At 36.6% G+C, this 16,807-nt stretch overlaps 1 protein-coding gene across 2 annotated transcripts in view; it reads right to left on the reverse strand.

Moving 5' to 3' along the window:
- Nucleotides 1-16,807, reverse strand: part of Kcnip4 (Kv channel interacting protein 4) — an 885,761-nt gene that overhangs the window by 618,951 nt on the left and 250,003 nt on the right. The window lies entirely within an intron of this gene.

The following is a 16,807-nucleotide window of genomic DNA, read 5'->3' on the forward strand; positions in this document are numbered from 1 at the left end:
AGGGGGGAGGCTGGGAAGGGATGTGAAGGGTAAACAAAAGGAGGAGGCTGCAATGCTTGGTAAGAAATGTACACATTATCCTGCCCATGTAATTGTAACCCCTCTGTACAGTATGTTCACAAATAAAATTAAATTAAATTTAAAAAAATATTCTATTTTAAAATATTTTAAATGTTTTCTTCAATAACTTTCATTGTTGGTTTTTGAAAGTCCTAGGCTTGAACTCAGGGCCAAGTGTTATCCCTGAGCTTTTTTGCTCAAGGCTAGCAGTATAATACTTGAATCCCAGTTCCATTTCTGGCTACTTTCTGTGTATGTGTGAGTGTGGGTGTGAGCGCACATGCATGAGTGTGCATGTGCATGTGAGCATATGTGTGTTCATGTGTGAGTGTGTCTAAATCAGCCCAGGCTGATTTAAACAATTATCCTTAGCTCTCAGCCTGAGTAGCAAGGATGACAGGCAGGAGCCATTGGATCCTGACATCAATGACTTTTAAAAATCAACCTATGTTACTTTTCCCTTGATTAGATTTAGTTCTTCACAAACTATGGTAACATTAGTAGACAGGATGAGTAGAAGAAGCAGGATGAGTTCTCCTCCTGCCAGAAAAGCTACCACTGTCAGATCTTAGCTGTGAGGGACAGTGCATTTCCTTCCTTCTGTACATTGTTCAGAATACATAAAATACTAATAAGGATGTGTATCATTTCGCTTAAAGAACAATGATGTAATTAAGAGTACTCTACATTGGATATTCACACTGTAGATGAAGACAAAGAGTCATTAATTTTGTCTGTTAACTTTTCACATGGCTATTTTTTTCTTTTGGTAGTACCTAGAAGGCTTTCAGTTGTTTTTTTATAGGTTTTTGTATTTTTTTGTTGTTGGTTGTGGGTCTTGAACAATGGGCCTGGGTGCTGTCCCTGAGCTCTATCTACAACTAAAGCTAGTGCTCTACCACTTGCCACAGCATCACTTCCGTTTTTTTCTGGTGGTTAATTGGAGATAAGAATCTCAGGGGTGTTGCTGTCTGGGATGGCTTTGACCAACAATCCTCCGATTTCATCCTCCTCAGTAGCCTGGATTGCAAGCATGACCCACTGGCACCTGTGAGGCTTTCAGTTTTTATCTGAATTCCCAAAAACAGCTATGTAGATGCACTGTTTCCCCAGGGAAAGATATTCTCCTATATTGATGGTCCAATTCATGCCTAGAGGAATAGTTGGGGAGCTGACAAAAAGGATTGGATGAAGAATAAAAGAACCAAATGCCTACAAATGTAAAATAACACCAGGACCATGCTTTGCTTCCTTAATAAAATAAACTCAACAGAACTGCCTGGGTTGCCTATTCTCATGTGGCAGCCTTTCTTTATTTATTGCATAGACTATAAATGAAGCAGGTCATTTTACTAGAGTGGTAACATTGTTGTCCTTTGAAATGTGGGATTCAGGCATTTCAAGACAGACAGAAAAGTGACCATTTCACTTTCATCTATTTATTTTGTGAGAAAAAGATTGATTTCTTTTTCTGTAAAGCCACCAATTTTTTGTCTTGTTTCTAGGCTGAAATTGGTTGTCAGGATTGGTCTGGATTGAAGTATTAGGTGCATTCAACAAATGATTCTGGGTAGTCATCCATAGAATGTCCTCAACGTGAAATAGATAAGAAAGTTTCTGTACAGAAAATAGGCAAGCTGACAACGTATAGCACAGATTTGAGATGAAATTCTCAAGTCACTTTCTTGAGATGTGGAGGTCTGGCATAATATTAAAGCAATTCTTAGTGTTATATAGGTATTACTATTATGGATGACCTGTTTTCTTGCATAAGAATGGATTTCATAAATGCATGTATATTCTATGAATATAGATACATTTGTTTTTAGCAAGAATGAGGCTCTGTATTCATTCCCAAGCACTACCCCTCAATTTTTTATTCAAGTCAATATATGATAATCATAGGATCATTGAATTTATATCTCCATAACCAATGCCAATTGAAATAGAGCCAATAAGCATTCACAAATTGATCATTGTAGAAATAACTAGGGCATCAGAATATAGGTCATCAAAGACAAGGTGACTTCTACCTTGCCTTTACTGAGAGGGAAGTCAGTCACCAAATGTAAGAACACTGACGTTGGCCAATGGAGTCCACATGAAGAGAAATCAAGGCTGCCCACCCAGTGTCATTACCCACTTATTGGCTATATAAATAAACTATTTTTGCTGCAAAGCTTTAAATGAATATAACCTCATGAGAATCCCCAAGCAAAAAGCGCTTTCATTTTGACATTCAGAATCTATAAGTCTGAAGTCACTGATTTTAAAGTAACTGAGGATTTAGTTAGAAATAACTAGCCTACTGATACACTCTAACTCTTAAATAATCTCTGGAAATCCCTTCCTGTTGCTCCTCAAGACAGGACCTGTGTTTTTTTCTCCCACAAGGGTATGTGTTTGCAAAAATGCATGAGTATATTTACATTCGCAGAAATGCATGAATGTATTTACATTTGTCTCTGGAAGAATGCTCTACTGGGGCGGGGGAGGGGGGGCAACTCTTCAGTGCTCCAGGGATCCAGGTAAAAGCTCATCAGTACTTGTTTTTCCCTTGCTGGTGAGAGAAAATTCATTCAGCCTTATGCTGAATAGAATAAATGCAAACTAAAAAGGTTACCTGAGTTCAAGTTGGTATTTAGGCATGGAACACTCTCATTAACATGAGAGATACAAGTGTTGAGGCCTGAGAAATATAACTAGCCAGTGGTAACCTATGCTACAAAGATATATTATGATCAAAACAAGCTCAACAGCAATTCTTGTTTGGCTGTCAGAAAATGGATATCCTCCTGCCTATACTAGTAACTACCTTCCTCTCACAACTTATGAGATAAAAGGAAAAAATGAATTTTCAGCAATATCTATAAAATCTAAATTTCTTACAAACAGGCATGTCATTCTCCTTGAATATATGTTTCTTTTCTTTGTAAGTGGACACTAGCCAGACTGAATTAAGAGTGTTCCTTCCTTTAGTATGACCTCATCTTAAATACAAGGTATACATCAAATTAATTAATTGATGATTGTATTTATAGATGAGATCTCACTCATAGATAATGGCTGGGAAGACCTTCAATATATTTTGGGGAGGACAACATCTAAAATATTTATTAAAGCTTAATGAATTAAGGAAGATACAAAATTAAAATATTCTTAAAAACACTCTTTTGAGGCCAGGTGCTGGTGGTTCATGTCTATAATCCTAGCTACATGGGAGGCTGAGACCTGAGGATCATGGTTTAAAGGCAGCCAGTGCAAGAAAAGACTTTCCTGAGACTCTTATCTCCAACTCACCACCAGAAAACCAGAAATGTCACTGTGGCTCAAAGTGGTAGAGCACTAGCCTTGAGTGAAAAAGTTCAGTGACAGTGCACCAGCTCTGAGTTCAAGCCTCAGGATTAGAAGACCAAAAAAAAAAAAAAACCCACAAAACTTCTTTGAACAATTTGTGGGAATTTTTTTCCTAACTAAGTACATCTGAATGCACAGACTCAGTAATAAAACTGATCTGATAACTACTTTGGGGTTTATAAGTATTTTTTGCCTAACCCTCTTTTTTTATAAACATGAAAGGCTGTATACTTTGCCTTTTTGTAACATCACTTCATATTGCAAAATAGAACTATTATTAGTAGTAGTAGTTTGGTTGGTATTGGGATCTGACCTCTGGCCTTAGGCACTGTCCCTCAGCTCCTCAGCTGAAGGCTAGAGCTCTACCACTTGAGCCACAGCACCACTTCTGGTTTTTTCTGCTTATGTGGTGCTGAGGAATTGAACCCAGGGCCTCATGCATGCAAGGCAAGCACTCTACCACTAAGCCACCTTCCCAGCCCAATCATTATTTTTTTAAAACATAAGCATCAAGAAATAAGGAGAATGTAAAGTTCATATTGAATATGCTTCGCAGAAAAAAGCGCCACCCTGCACTCCCTATGCTATGAAAATCACAATGACATGGATGACTGTTGCAGAAAATAAATTGGCAGCAAAAATACACTTACAAAATCCCCCAACAACAAATCCTCAAAGAAACAACTGCCCAATAAACAAGTGGGTGAAAGACTTAAAGAGAAACTTCTCTGAAGAAGAAAGAAGGATGGCCAATAGACACATGAAGAAATGCTCAACATCCCTAGCCATAAAAGAAATGCAAATCAAAACAACATTGAGATACCACCTCACACCAATTAGAATGGCAAAAATCAAGAATTCTAACAACAACAGATGCTGGAGGGGATGTGGACAGAAGGGAACCTTACTTCATTGTTGGTGGGAATGTAAACTTGTTCAACCACTTTGGAAAGCAGTATGGAGGTTCCTCCAAAGACTCCACATAGCACTCCCCTATGACCCAGCAATCCCACTTTTGGGCATTTACCCAAATGTTTACAAACAAGACCACACTAAAGCTACCAGCACAACTATGTTTATTGCAGCATTATTTATCATAGCTAAGATATGGAACCAACCCAGATGCCCCTCAGTAGATGAATGGATCAAGAAAATGTGATATATATACACAATGGAATTCTATGCCTCCATCAGAAAGAATGACATTGCCCCATTTGTTAGGAAATGGAAAAACTTGGAAAAAATTATATTAAGTGAAGTAAGCCAGGCCCAAAGAAACATAGGCCCCATGGTTTCCCTTATTTGCAATATCTAGTATATGTATGAGTCAAGCAGAAAAGGTCAGATAATATGATGTTAAGAAAATGACCCCTTAGATATGTATTTTAATGTTTTTTCTTTCATGCATGTGTTTCTAACACATTTATAAGATTATTTCTTTGTTGCTGTGTATGTCCCTCCCCCACAGTATAACCCCTGCTTTCACTATATTTGATGTCAGTATAACTTGTGGAGGAGATGGGGAAAAACAAGTCGTTTAAGGATACAGGTGGACCTGTTGCAACAATGAGAAGTACAAGTTGTCATGTCCAAAATGAGCTTTACAATGTCGGTGCGGGGGTGGGGGTTGGGGGGGAGGGGGGAGAAGGATTGGGACTGGGGGGGGAGGAGGGAGGCTGGGAAGGGATGTGAAGGGTAAACAAAGGAGGAGGCTGCAATGCTTGGTAAGAAATGTACGCATTATCCTGCCCATGTAATTGTAACCCCTCTGTACAGTATGTTCACAAATAAAATAAAATTACTTCCATGATGAAAAAAACAGTGTATCTTTATAAATATGACAAGTATTACTATACTTTTCATTGTCCAGTATGTTTTCCTTTCCCTGATATGCTATTATAGCTTTATATGTTTTTTTTGTCTTTTGAAACCAAATACTTAATATTGTCATTAAGTTGTACCATACATTCCAAGCAAATGCCAACGGGTAGACCAAATCCAGGAATTCGTAGGGGGAAAAATCTTCCAGACAAGCAATGTCAGGTGGGCATCTTCCACTCTAGCAGCAGTACTGGTGGCTATAATCAGGGCAGTTAGCCGGCATTATCCAGATTATCGTGTGTTTACCACATCGTCGATTTTCAGAATGCTTGGGACAATTTTGGTGGCTAAGGTCAGAGCACTGACTGAAAGCAATGGAGGCTGGACAACTGTTCCTCTAAAATGTTGGAAATCCCACCCTTTCAGTCCTTAACGCCCATAGTCTTTTCTGCTCGGTCATGCCTTTTCTTTGATCTGTTACTGTACAAATGGGATTCAGGCAAACCCTTTCAGCAAATGTAGATGGAATGACTCCATAGAATCTGCGAAAGCACCAACACGTACAATGCTGTACCACAGGGTTCACTAATACTCAGTCAATCTTAAGGCCAACTCCATTTCTGGAGTAACGCCCCTTGCAATAAGAGCTCTCTTCTTTACTAAGCAGCAAATTACACACAGGGCATCATGAATGGGCCACTCAGCTTCTTCAATCATGAGCCTGTTAGAACCCCATACAACAATTGGAACTGTTTGTACTGGGATTGCACAACTGGTAATCTTATCCTTAAGTCACAGGAAACTCAAATGGAAAAGGCTCTCTGTTCCTTCAGTCCACTATGAACTTGAAAGATTTGACAGAGACCATAATAATACTTTAGGAGAACTGACATTTCTTTGGGGAGCTAAAATATTACTGCCAGGAGTTACACTTTATCCAGAGATTTCCACACCAAAGTGTTGTGTACTAGTAGTGGTACAAAAGAAGAGTTAAGTAAGAACACATTTATTTTAACACAAGCATATAAAAGTGGATTGTGTTACTTAAGCATCAATTCAGTAGAGAAGTGTTCCCAGTGTGGATGGAGCATTGCATACAAATCCATCACAAATGTAGAGGGAGTGCTTCAAAGAAGTGGCTGTGACTTCATAGACACTGATCTTTTGGGAAATAATTCAGTTGATTTAAAGCCATTTACAGGACTCAAGTTTATGAGATTGGTTCTTGAGTATGGAAAAAATGATAAAGCTGCAGAAAAAATTAGAACAATTTAGGAAGCATTCAAGTAGCAGGTAAGTCCATTAGAGAACAGAAGAGTGGTTCTCAGGCACAAGAGCTACCTCTTGATAGTAAGTGTTTATAAGTTAATCAATCAATCTTGCATCAGAGATAGTTCTGTGTGGTCTTGTTCTTCCTCTTCATCCCCTTCCCTTTTTTAATCTATTTATACATTTCCAAAGCTGTTATCAGAGATTTTGTGAGTTACTTGTTCACCTGAATACCCACTTTAGATATCTGTGTGTAAATGAAGCCCAGTACATAGTTAGAACTAAAAACCTGTTTGTTATGGCATTGAATGAATAGGCTGGAGACATGTCTTAAGTGGTAGAGCCATAGTCCTGAGCAAGAAAGCAGACTGAGAACACAATACCTTGAGTTCAAGCCCAGTTACTGTCAAAAACAACAACTTCTACAACAATATAGCAACTGAAAAAGTAACAATAGGAATGGAACTTAGACCTCCCTCCTTGAGCTCTAGTAATTTCTATGTTACTATGAAGCCAACATTTACCACCTTGATATTCATTTCCAACATCAAAAATTGACAAGGAAGAGTAATGTATTTCATATCTATCTTAAAACAGCAGAGATAAAAATTGTAAAGGCTTATCTATTTGAAATACTTGGAATGGCTTGATGTTGAAACAGTATTATGAAACAGTGCTTTGTTTAAAAACTAGAGAACAGATGGTATTACTGGTTTAAAGGAATTAAGAAAAATGGCATGAGGTATTTATGATTTACATGATGATCATATTCTGGTTGTAACATGTATCTCATGCTCCAGATGATATGTAATCAGACAGTCCAAATTTTAATTGCACTTTGCTTATTACTTCTGTCAGGATTTGCTCAAATCATTTTCACCTTTTAAGCCCAGGGAAAAGAAATCTAACAGCTCAAAGCAACTTTTACTTGAAATAAATCAAATAGGAATGGATTTCTTTATTGATTAGATTGATCAAAGTATGTAGGTTTACTCATAAACCTTTCTTCATTCACTATCTGTTCATTATTGAATCCTTTATATATTAGATAGGTGAACCAGGACATTATCACATATGAAGTGTATTAAGTCAGTAATTGCTGCTGATGGCAAGATTTTCACCATCTAATGAAGCATGAAAAATGCAATAAATCAGAGATATTGAAAAACTGTTAAGCAGCAAAATAGATACATTCAATAATAGGAAGTCAAAGTGATTAATTTAATCTTCAAGTTATACAGAAATTGGGAGCCAGCACATAAAAAGATAACTTTTGAGCCTGACAATGAGAACTCTAAGTAGGAGTTGTGGCACCTTGAATTTATAATTTAAGGCTTCTCATTTGTAATATAAGCATCTGTCTCATTAAATGTACTGAGATAAAGGTTTGTGAAGGAATTAAAGGAAGTCACATGCATCATTAGGTATTCTAGATCTAGTCTAGAGTATTGCTCCCTAATTCTAGACTATTACATTGAGAACTATTTCTGGTTTAACCTGGTAGCTCAACAGCTATAATTCTGGTACACAGAAGGCAGAGATTAGGAGGATTGTGGTTTAAGGCCAGTGTGGGCAAGAAAGTTTATGAGACCATTTCTTAACCAATAGATAGGCCCAGAGGTCAGACAAAGCCGAATGATAGAGTAACCCTGTAATCCCAGATGGGGAGAAGATTACAGGATCAGAGTATAGATACTGGTCTAGACAAAAAGGAACATTCTTATCTCAAAATAACTAGTAGGTGGTATACTACCATACCACCTACTTAGGAGGCTAGGAGTAGGAAGATCACAGTTCCAACCTAACCCAGGTAGGAAAGTCCATTAGTCTCTGTCCCCTTGAAAGAAAACGGAATGGGGTGGTGGAATCTTATGATCCCAATGAGGATAGGAAGCCTGAATATAGGTTTATAGTGGCTTGAGAAGGTGTTCAGGAAGCAAGACGCAATCCTACTAACCAGTGAAAAACAAGGCTGGTGTGTGTGGTTCTGTGGGGCTATGCCAGCCCGCCATGTTCACAGCTCTGAGTTCAAACTCTCCTAGTGCCAAAAGTCAGCAGAAAAATATTGTATAAATAGGCTGGATAGAGACGTCGCTTGGTGGGAGAGTGCCTGAGAGGAGAGCATGTGGACCTGAATTTGGTCTCCATACAGGCCCTCTTGCAAAAGAACTGTTCTGGAGATTCAAGAAGGAAATCAATAGTGAGAATTGGGAAGTGATTTGAAAAATAAAGTGAAGAGGATGAAGAAAAAATGTTAGAAGCCATAAGTAAATAAAGAACAGTTAAGTAAAAATTATGATAGATAAAAAAATTTTAAGTAATTAGATTTCTGCCTAAAACTATTCTCAAATGTCAACTGAATAGGAAAAAAATATAAAAACCACCACTGATGGTGAATATCTACAATGCCTTGCCTAACTACAGCAGGTCTTTTACTGGCTCCAACCTGTTTGCAAAGATATTCCAAGCATTAGGAGAAAATACAGAATATCGTTCAAGTACTTATACCTGTTGCCCATATTTCAGGTTCAGTCATCTGGTCTTTAAAGCATAGATTCACCTTGATTTTGCTTGTTATTCTATACCAACTTCTGACCTCTGCCATCTCTCCTTTCTTCATTGTACTTCCTCAGATCTAGAGGCCTGCTTGCTAATGGTTTTCCTGAAAATCTGACTCCATTCAACTCTCTAAAATACAAAATAATAAGAGTGACAGCTAATTCGTAGAGATTTTTGTGGATTTAAAGTTATTTTTCATGTAGACTATTTATAGCATATGTTATAGAATTTAACTTTTTTCCATTGACAGTGAGAAGATACTCCATTATTATATACTTGAACAATAAGTGAGTAAGTTACAATGTTACTGTGTGTCCAAAACCTAAGAAAATGTATAATAGATGGCTTTTAACCTGGGATTGGAGGGTACATGGTTCACACTGACATTTTTATTCATAATTTGCTAAATGTTAGTTGAAAGTAAATCATCTAGAACAACCAAGTAGTTGACATATTTCATATATTATTAGAAATGAAATTTGACTTAAAATATTGGTGGCAAAATCTTTGACACTAATGCTAAAATAATAATGTTCATTTTTCCTCATTGGAGTCTTAGAAAATAATGAGTAGGTTCCTTAGGCATAAAAGGGAAAATATATAATCTGAAAAGAGGTACTATGTTTCAACCACTGAAGAGAAGCAATATAGTAGAAGACTAACAGTGTAAATTGAATGTCAACTCTTTAACTCATCTTCTTCCCACTTACTATTCTCTCATAAGGCTCTGAAAAATCCCACATGCCAAAGACTTAATGAAAACTGGAATACACTGAAATCGACTGAGACTACAGTTTTTCTGCTAGCTCCAAAGTTGCTTCCTTTATAACAAAGTAATTGACAGCTTGACAATTGAGCTACACTCATATTAAATAGGACCCAAACTAATTTTTTAACCAAATTACCCAGATTATCAAGCAGCAAAATGATGGTCTTAAAAAACTTGAAACCCTAAATAATCATAGCTTTCTTGGTTCTTCTTTGATCAGCCTTACCATAGTAATATAATTATAATGATGATAACATAAGAATGAATGAGAGCTTGCATTAAACAATAATCTATCTCCAAAATATTACTTAATATTTATGCATCCTTCAAATTACAAATAGCTGCAGGACCTACCTCCACAGACTGTGTTGGATGTTATATATTTTAATTTAGCTGCCGAGCACGGCAAGGATATAAGATGTCTATTATGACTCTCCACCATTCATAAAGCCTACTAAGGCAGCAGATTTGCTGTTACCCCAGCTGGCAAAGGGAGGGAGCAGGAACTTCTAAGTTCATGCAGGGAGATCAGCATAACCTGAATTTAAACTCAGGCTTATCCATGGCACAGGTAATTTCCACAAGCCTTTACATAATGTATACTAAAAGCTTTTTATCTCTCAAAGCAAGATGGCAGGTGCCATCCAGAGAAGAGAAGATATTTCACAATGAGTTATATATTTCATTGGTAACTGGACCTTAGAATATCCAGCTCCAGGATAAGACACGAATATCTGGTGATTAAGTTATACAGGTTTTATCCTTTTATTATGGCAGCCCAAAAGGACAGAGGAGTTAGGAAAGCAGCAGTTATCTCAAAACACTTAGTCTTCCCCATGATGGTATGAAGCTATGCAGTAACCCTATTCTGCCTAAATTTCTCAGGGTCACAAGAACATTCACCTTCAAGGGAACTAGCATCTGCATAAAGCCATATATGTTCCATTTCCTGCCCTACTCAGTAGAGTTTTTACACAGTTCTCTGTATATATGTTTTCTGTAAATTTTGAAAACTTAGTTTTACACTAAGTTTTTAAAACCAAGTTTTAAACTCGGTTTACATTCTCCCAGGTTCTAGTACTGTTGTAAGGATATCTTACACGTAAACTAAGCATCAATTTCATCAAAAATGGCCTGACTTTTCACTTTTTTTAAAGCCCTTTTCCTAACTGCTTCTTATGTGTTGTTTCTACCTGAGAGCAAGTTTATTGAATTCAGGCAAGATTGAAAAGAACTCCAATTCAGTCATTCAGTCATATTATAATTGAATGATGAGTTCCCATTTTCCTTTCCACTTCAAAAAAGATTTGTTACAGAACTCTATAAAGTCTCTCCTTGTTAAATAAACCTCTTCCTTTAGGACATGCTACACATTTTCAAATTTTCACACTGCACTTGTTAGTAGGAAGTTTAGCTCTTGAAAGTAAACGAAGGTTTTGAAATTTCTTCTACTCCCAATAGACCTTTTCTTGACTGTACACACAGACACACAGGCACACATGCACACACACACACATTTTATTTGTCTTAAACATAACTATCACAGTGACAAATATCTTAAAAGTTGCTCAATACATCAATCAGTGATTATTTTCCAACATTAATTTGAATTATACACACTTATTTCTCATTTGTGAAATTATTTCTCCATTTTACTATAGCATTGGTCTCAGAACAAAGCAAAAGAGAATTTTTTTTTGGCCAGGAAAACATATAATTACCCTCAATAAATTTCCCATAAAGAACTTGTAAAAAAACATAATAAGAAAGAATTGTAGTTATAAAAATTTCCTTAGGCCTCCTGTATCTGATTTCAGCTTTGCCCCTAAGCTTGTAAGTATAAGATAATTTGCTTACTCGGGTTGTCCTTGAGTCTAATAAGTGTTAGTCATTAATAAAACTTTTTCTGAATGTGGTAATGCCTTAGGAAGGGCACAGTTGTACAGTGGGAGTTCAAAGGAAATGATTCTTGGGAGAAAAGACTTGAAAATTATGCAAAGAATGAAATTTACTCAACTTTTAAACATCCACGGGAAAGAATATGTATGTAGCAAAGCTTGCTTAAGTGACTGGGGCTGAGCTTTTCCACCCAAAATAGATACATTTTACATAAGAATGCTACATATTGGTTTATTATAAGTCAGTTATGTGAGCCAGGATTTTCTGAAAGTATTGCTTACTTTACTTCATTTCAAATTCATTATTGAAGCCATAGCTCTTTGGTGCTTTTTATTTTTTAGAAAAGGCTATTTCTCCAAATTATGCATTTTACTTCCTCCCATCCCACTTCTTCACCTCCTCCAAAATTCTAAAATCTAAAACATGATTTAATGAGCCGAAAGTAGGTGTGCTCCTTGTGTGTGATTATCCAATACTCTGGGCATACCTTTATCATGCTGAGGCGCAATTATCCCCTGCCTAACCTACAGCCTCTCAGAAGTGAAGTCTGATTATTGCCCTTGCTGACCAGAGGTCCAGGAATGGCACCTGATACATGTCTAATACAAACAAACAAATAGGAACTTGAACTCTTCTGGTTCCCGTCACTCAAACTACAAAAGGCAGCAGGGTAAAGTGGTCGGGCGCAAAGTAATCAATACCTATGTTTTCTTCTTGGGCTTAAATTACCATTGAAAACATTTCAATTACAGGACTATTACTTTGAGAAGTCTTGACATTTTAATACCTTTTGCATAGACTTTCTTAGGCATGCTTATCCTTTATAAATATAATATAGGGTGCATCCATGTTTCTCTGCTTTTTGTAACACTTGAGCAGTTATGTCTCTTACTGATAAATAAATGAAAACATATTTAAGTAAATACAAAGTCCTGCTATCATTTAAATAAATCTTCATTGAACTTAATAGCATAATTGATATTGATATTCTTGATATTATACCCACTTGTGTTTAGCACTTTCAAAAATGTGTACAACACCCTTTTTCTTAAACCATCTGATGGGAAATGAAACGTGAATTTTTAGTTCTACCTAGGTAGCTTTAAGAAGACTCTGAAGTACAGAAGTATATATTTAAAAAGCAGATCTCCAATTCATCTGAATAATAAAATTTCATTTAAATGTCTCTCCAAGGTGTTATGGTAGTCAGAGGTCAAACAACCAAGCAGCCAGGAGAGGCAAGCTGGCAGATGGAGAGGGATTGATGAAGAGCTGAGGGCCCAGAGTGGTACGAAAGTAAAACGTGGGCTGCAGATAGACAATCAATTTTAAAGGAAGATGGACTGTGTCGATAGCCATCACCATGCAACTTGAGATGATAAGCACCTCCAAGGAAGACAAAATCAATGCCAGTCCCACCAGATATAATTGACTGGATTGCATCACCAAAGCTAATGTACAAGAAAATGAGCTGGGTGTATTCACTTCCCTAGCTTTATGGCTCCTTGAGGAAGCAATAATAGCAAATATTATTCTCAAAGTAATAAGAAGACTTGTCAGCTTCAGGCACTTTAATGTGAAATGTCCTTCTTTGATGTCTCACCAGAATCCAATTCACCACTAGTATTCTTTTGGTATGTAAACTATGGACCACCCAAGAGTTTGCCATCATATCTTCATTACTAGAAAATGCTAAGATAGCTCTTTATGGCTACATGTACACAGGGACATCATGAACATAATTTTTTATACATCTTCAAAACATATTTCCAATCCTATAGAGAACATAGATTGTTTGTGACTGGAAACAGAGAGAGCCATGAATCCACTCAACAAGACCCCTGCAGTGATTCTCACTACACTCCTGGACAGTTCCTGCGTGAGCATTATTGATGTGTTGATGCCAGCAGAGTGTCTTTACTTTTCAAAGGTGCTCAAAATCATCTCTTCTCCATCCTCACCATCTTCATCTATCTTCCTATCATCGGAATAGTCATCCTAATTCATGTCCATTCCATACTCTGCTCGGGCACAGGGCTTCTGTATTTCTTCATCCCTTGGGTCTGTTGGCCTACTTTCCAAGCAGTCAGTGTCAGGCTTAGTGTCACCCACCCCTTATTCCTCCCCTCGCACTTGCCACTGGATTATAGACATAACGAATAAAAACAGACACCATCAAATGTGACTGACAACGTTTCCTATTTGAAGTCCTTCCACTACATCCTCTTTATTCAATGAACAGAGATTTCCTGTCTAGGATCCATGCTGCTACAAGAAAGGGCTCAGACAGCTGGTGAATCCTAAAAAGGTTTTTATTTTTTAACCTGGCTTATTAAGCAATCTTCTGGTCATCTCCTACAGCTGACATTCTGAAATAACAATCACCCTAGACACAAGGTGCTATTTCACACTCCCATGTCACTCTCTCTGTCGGTCCAGGTTGCAGTCTCCAGTTTACCTGGTGGTATTATTCATGGAAACCAACCATGATGTCTTGTTATCCCATGAAGTGTTCATGCTCTGAGATCTCTGGGTCTTATTAATTCTTGAGACCACAAGGCATGTATTTATTTGCTCCATTTCTTTCCACATCTTATGATAGGCTTACATGACACATTCTTTCTTTTAATATGAAACTTTCACTAAATTGGTAGAGTATTTAAATAAACCCTAGCTAAAGGGCACCATTGACTAATAAGCACTTTATAAACAATTTTTCTTTTAGTCAAAGAGTAAGCTGACAGTAGTGTAGCATTGAAGACGGTAAATTTGGAACTCTTATCCCTCCTGTATCAGAAAAACTGGATGTGGTGAATGCTACCCTTACCTACAATGACATATTCTATCTCTCAGAATGATTATCTCTTAGCAATTTTCAAAATTCTACTCTGTGAAAAATTCCTTAGTAATTTCCTTCCTTAATGCCTTTTCGATCTGGGTCAGCCCTGCCATTCCTCAATTCAAGGCTATCTTTATGAGCCTACCTCATAGACCAGCATTCATGCTGTGTTTGGAAGTAAGCCTTCAAATGGGTATAATTCTTGAACAAGCATTTGTTCAAACTGTTCATCTTAAGAGCAAATAGATTTACTTCTGACAGCATTTGCTTCAGGGGTAATAAAATGACAGTTGTGGTTCCCTTCTCCCATCTACTCATTCAACACATTTTGGAATCTCTATTTCCAAATCATGAGCCATCAATATTTCTCAATCACTCACTATCCTTTCAGACTCATAACATCTTATATCAGCATGTGTGTTTTATTCTGTTGCTAAGAAATTCCTTGAATTTTTAACAAGTACAGATGTGGATCATTCTATCTTTGTCTCATTTTTCCTTAGATCTTTGGCTGGTTATCAATTGTCACAGTGATGATTCTCCTTATGTAATGAATTCTGGGCTTCTTGATTCACTTCATTATTGTTGTAATTTAGTTATCTAGCAGTCTACATTCCAACTTTATAAATGATCTCTGTAATACTCATAGGTTGTCCTTTAAAATAATCTCCTCTATGTTATTCACGCAATTTCTCTTATTGAAATTAAAAAAGATCCATTTTTTCTCTCTCTATATGTACATACATATACATATCCTATCTATCTGTCTAATCTACTATGCTCATTATATGTATCCATTCTATATATACATTATACACACACATCCATTCTATATATCGGTACAAAGGTTTTCAATATATAATGTATCATACTAGGTACCAGAAATACGAAATAGAGAAAGATAGCAATTTTTTTTATCATGGAGCTAATTGAAGCTGAAAGCTTACAAGGAGGTCAGAAACGAAAATATATTCTCATATGAAAATCAGATAAAAATTACAGGAAGGTAATCTCAATGAAGCAGTGGAGGGAGAGAGCTAAGAAAATCAATCAAACATTTTGAGACATCTTTCAGTAATATCTAACATGTGTTCCATAAAACAGTAAATGAAAACTGTAACAAACTTCTGGGTCATGAAAGAATTTACATAATTGTCCACAACATAGATGACTTTGTGTTTTGGCTTCGTTGATTAAAACACCTCTTATTACAAGTTTTTATTTCTACTACTATGTTAAATTCCTCTAAGCTTTTGGGTCATAACCCTTTAAAAAATCTTACATCTACTTATTCGATAAATTTATAACTATTTATTCTTCAGACGTGTTTGTATAAGCTCCCTCATCAAACCATGGAAAGTTAGAGTGTGATACCTATTTTGCATAAAATTAGTTATCTATAGAATTGGCTGATGTTCACCAAGCTGGTAGATGGTGGATTTATATTAAAATGGTTAAGACTGCTGGATGTTCCTGAACAATATTAGTTTTTTTTAACCTCGAGATTGTATCTGGGCTGGATTTCAACACAGTGGATTTGACCATGAGTGAAAGTGAAATGACACAATTCTCAGTCTGGCTAGTGACAATTTCCTGTCTCTATTCTTGGGTATTCATTTCCTTTAGGGATTGTGGGATGTATTTTTGGCAATGTCAAGAAGCCCTATGTTGAAGATCACAAACTAGTGCCAGAGCCCTAACTTATAATGTGTTAGGAAGTTACCCCACAAACCCGAATATCTGCTCAAGATTAGTGGTAAAGTAAATAAACATCCTTGTGAAAAGTCAACAACCAAACACAATCCACTTAATACTCCAGACTCTCCTAATTTAATGAATGTACTGAATCAACATTTCTCAGAAGTTTACTCTGAGGAATCCCACAGACATCAGAAAAATAGCCAGAGCTCCAGTGAACTGTTGTATGACTTTTACTTATTATGTTCAACATATTAAAAATTAAACTGATATTCCTCCAGCAGTGTTCTTTCCATTGAGGTGCGTTTTTGCTATTTGGGGTCTTTTATTATTCTATATGAATTTTTGGATTGCCTCTTCTATTTCCTTGAAGAATGAGGTTGGAATTTTGATAGGTATCGCATTAAATTTTTAGATAGCCTTGGGAAGTATTGCCATTTTCATGATGTTAATCTTTCCAATCCAGGAGCATGGGAGTTTTTCCCATTTTCTAAGTTCTGTTTTGATTTCCTTTTTCAAATTTTTAAAGTTTTCAT

Source organism: Dipodomys ordii, unplaced genomic scaffold, assembly GCF_000151885.1.
Source record: "Dipodomys ordii isolate 6190 unplaced genomic scaffold, Dord_2.0 Scaffold8, whole genome shotgun sequence".
NCBI classification, from domain to species: Eukaryota; Metazoa; Chordata; class Mammalia; order Rodentia; family Heteromyidae; genus Dipodomys; species Dipodomys ordii.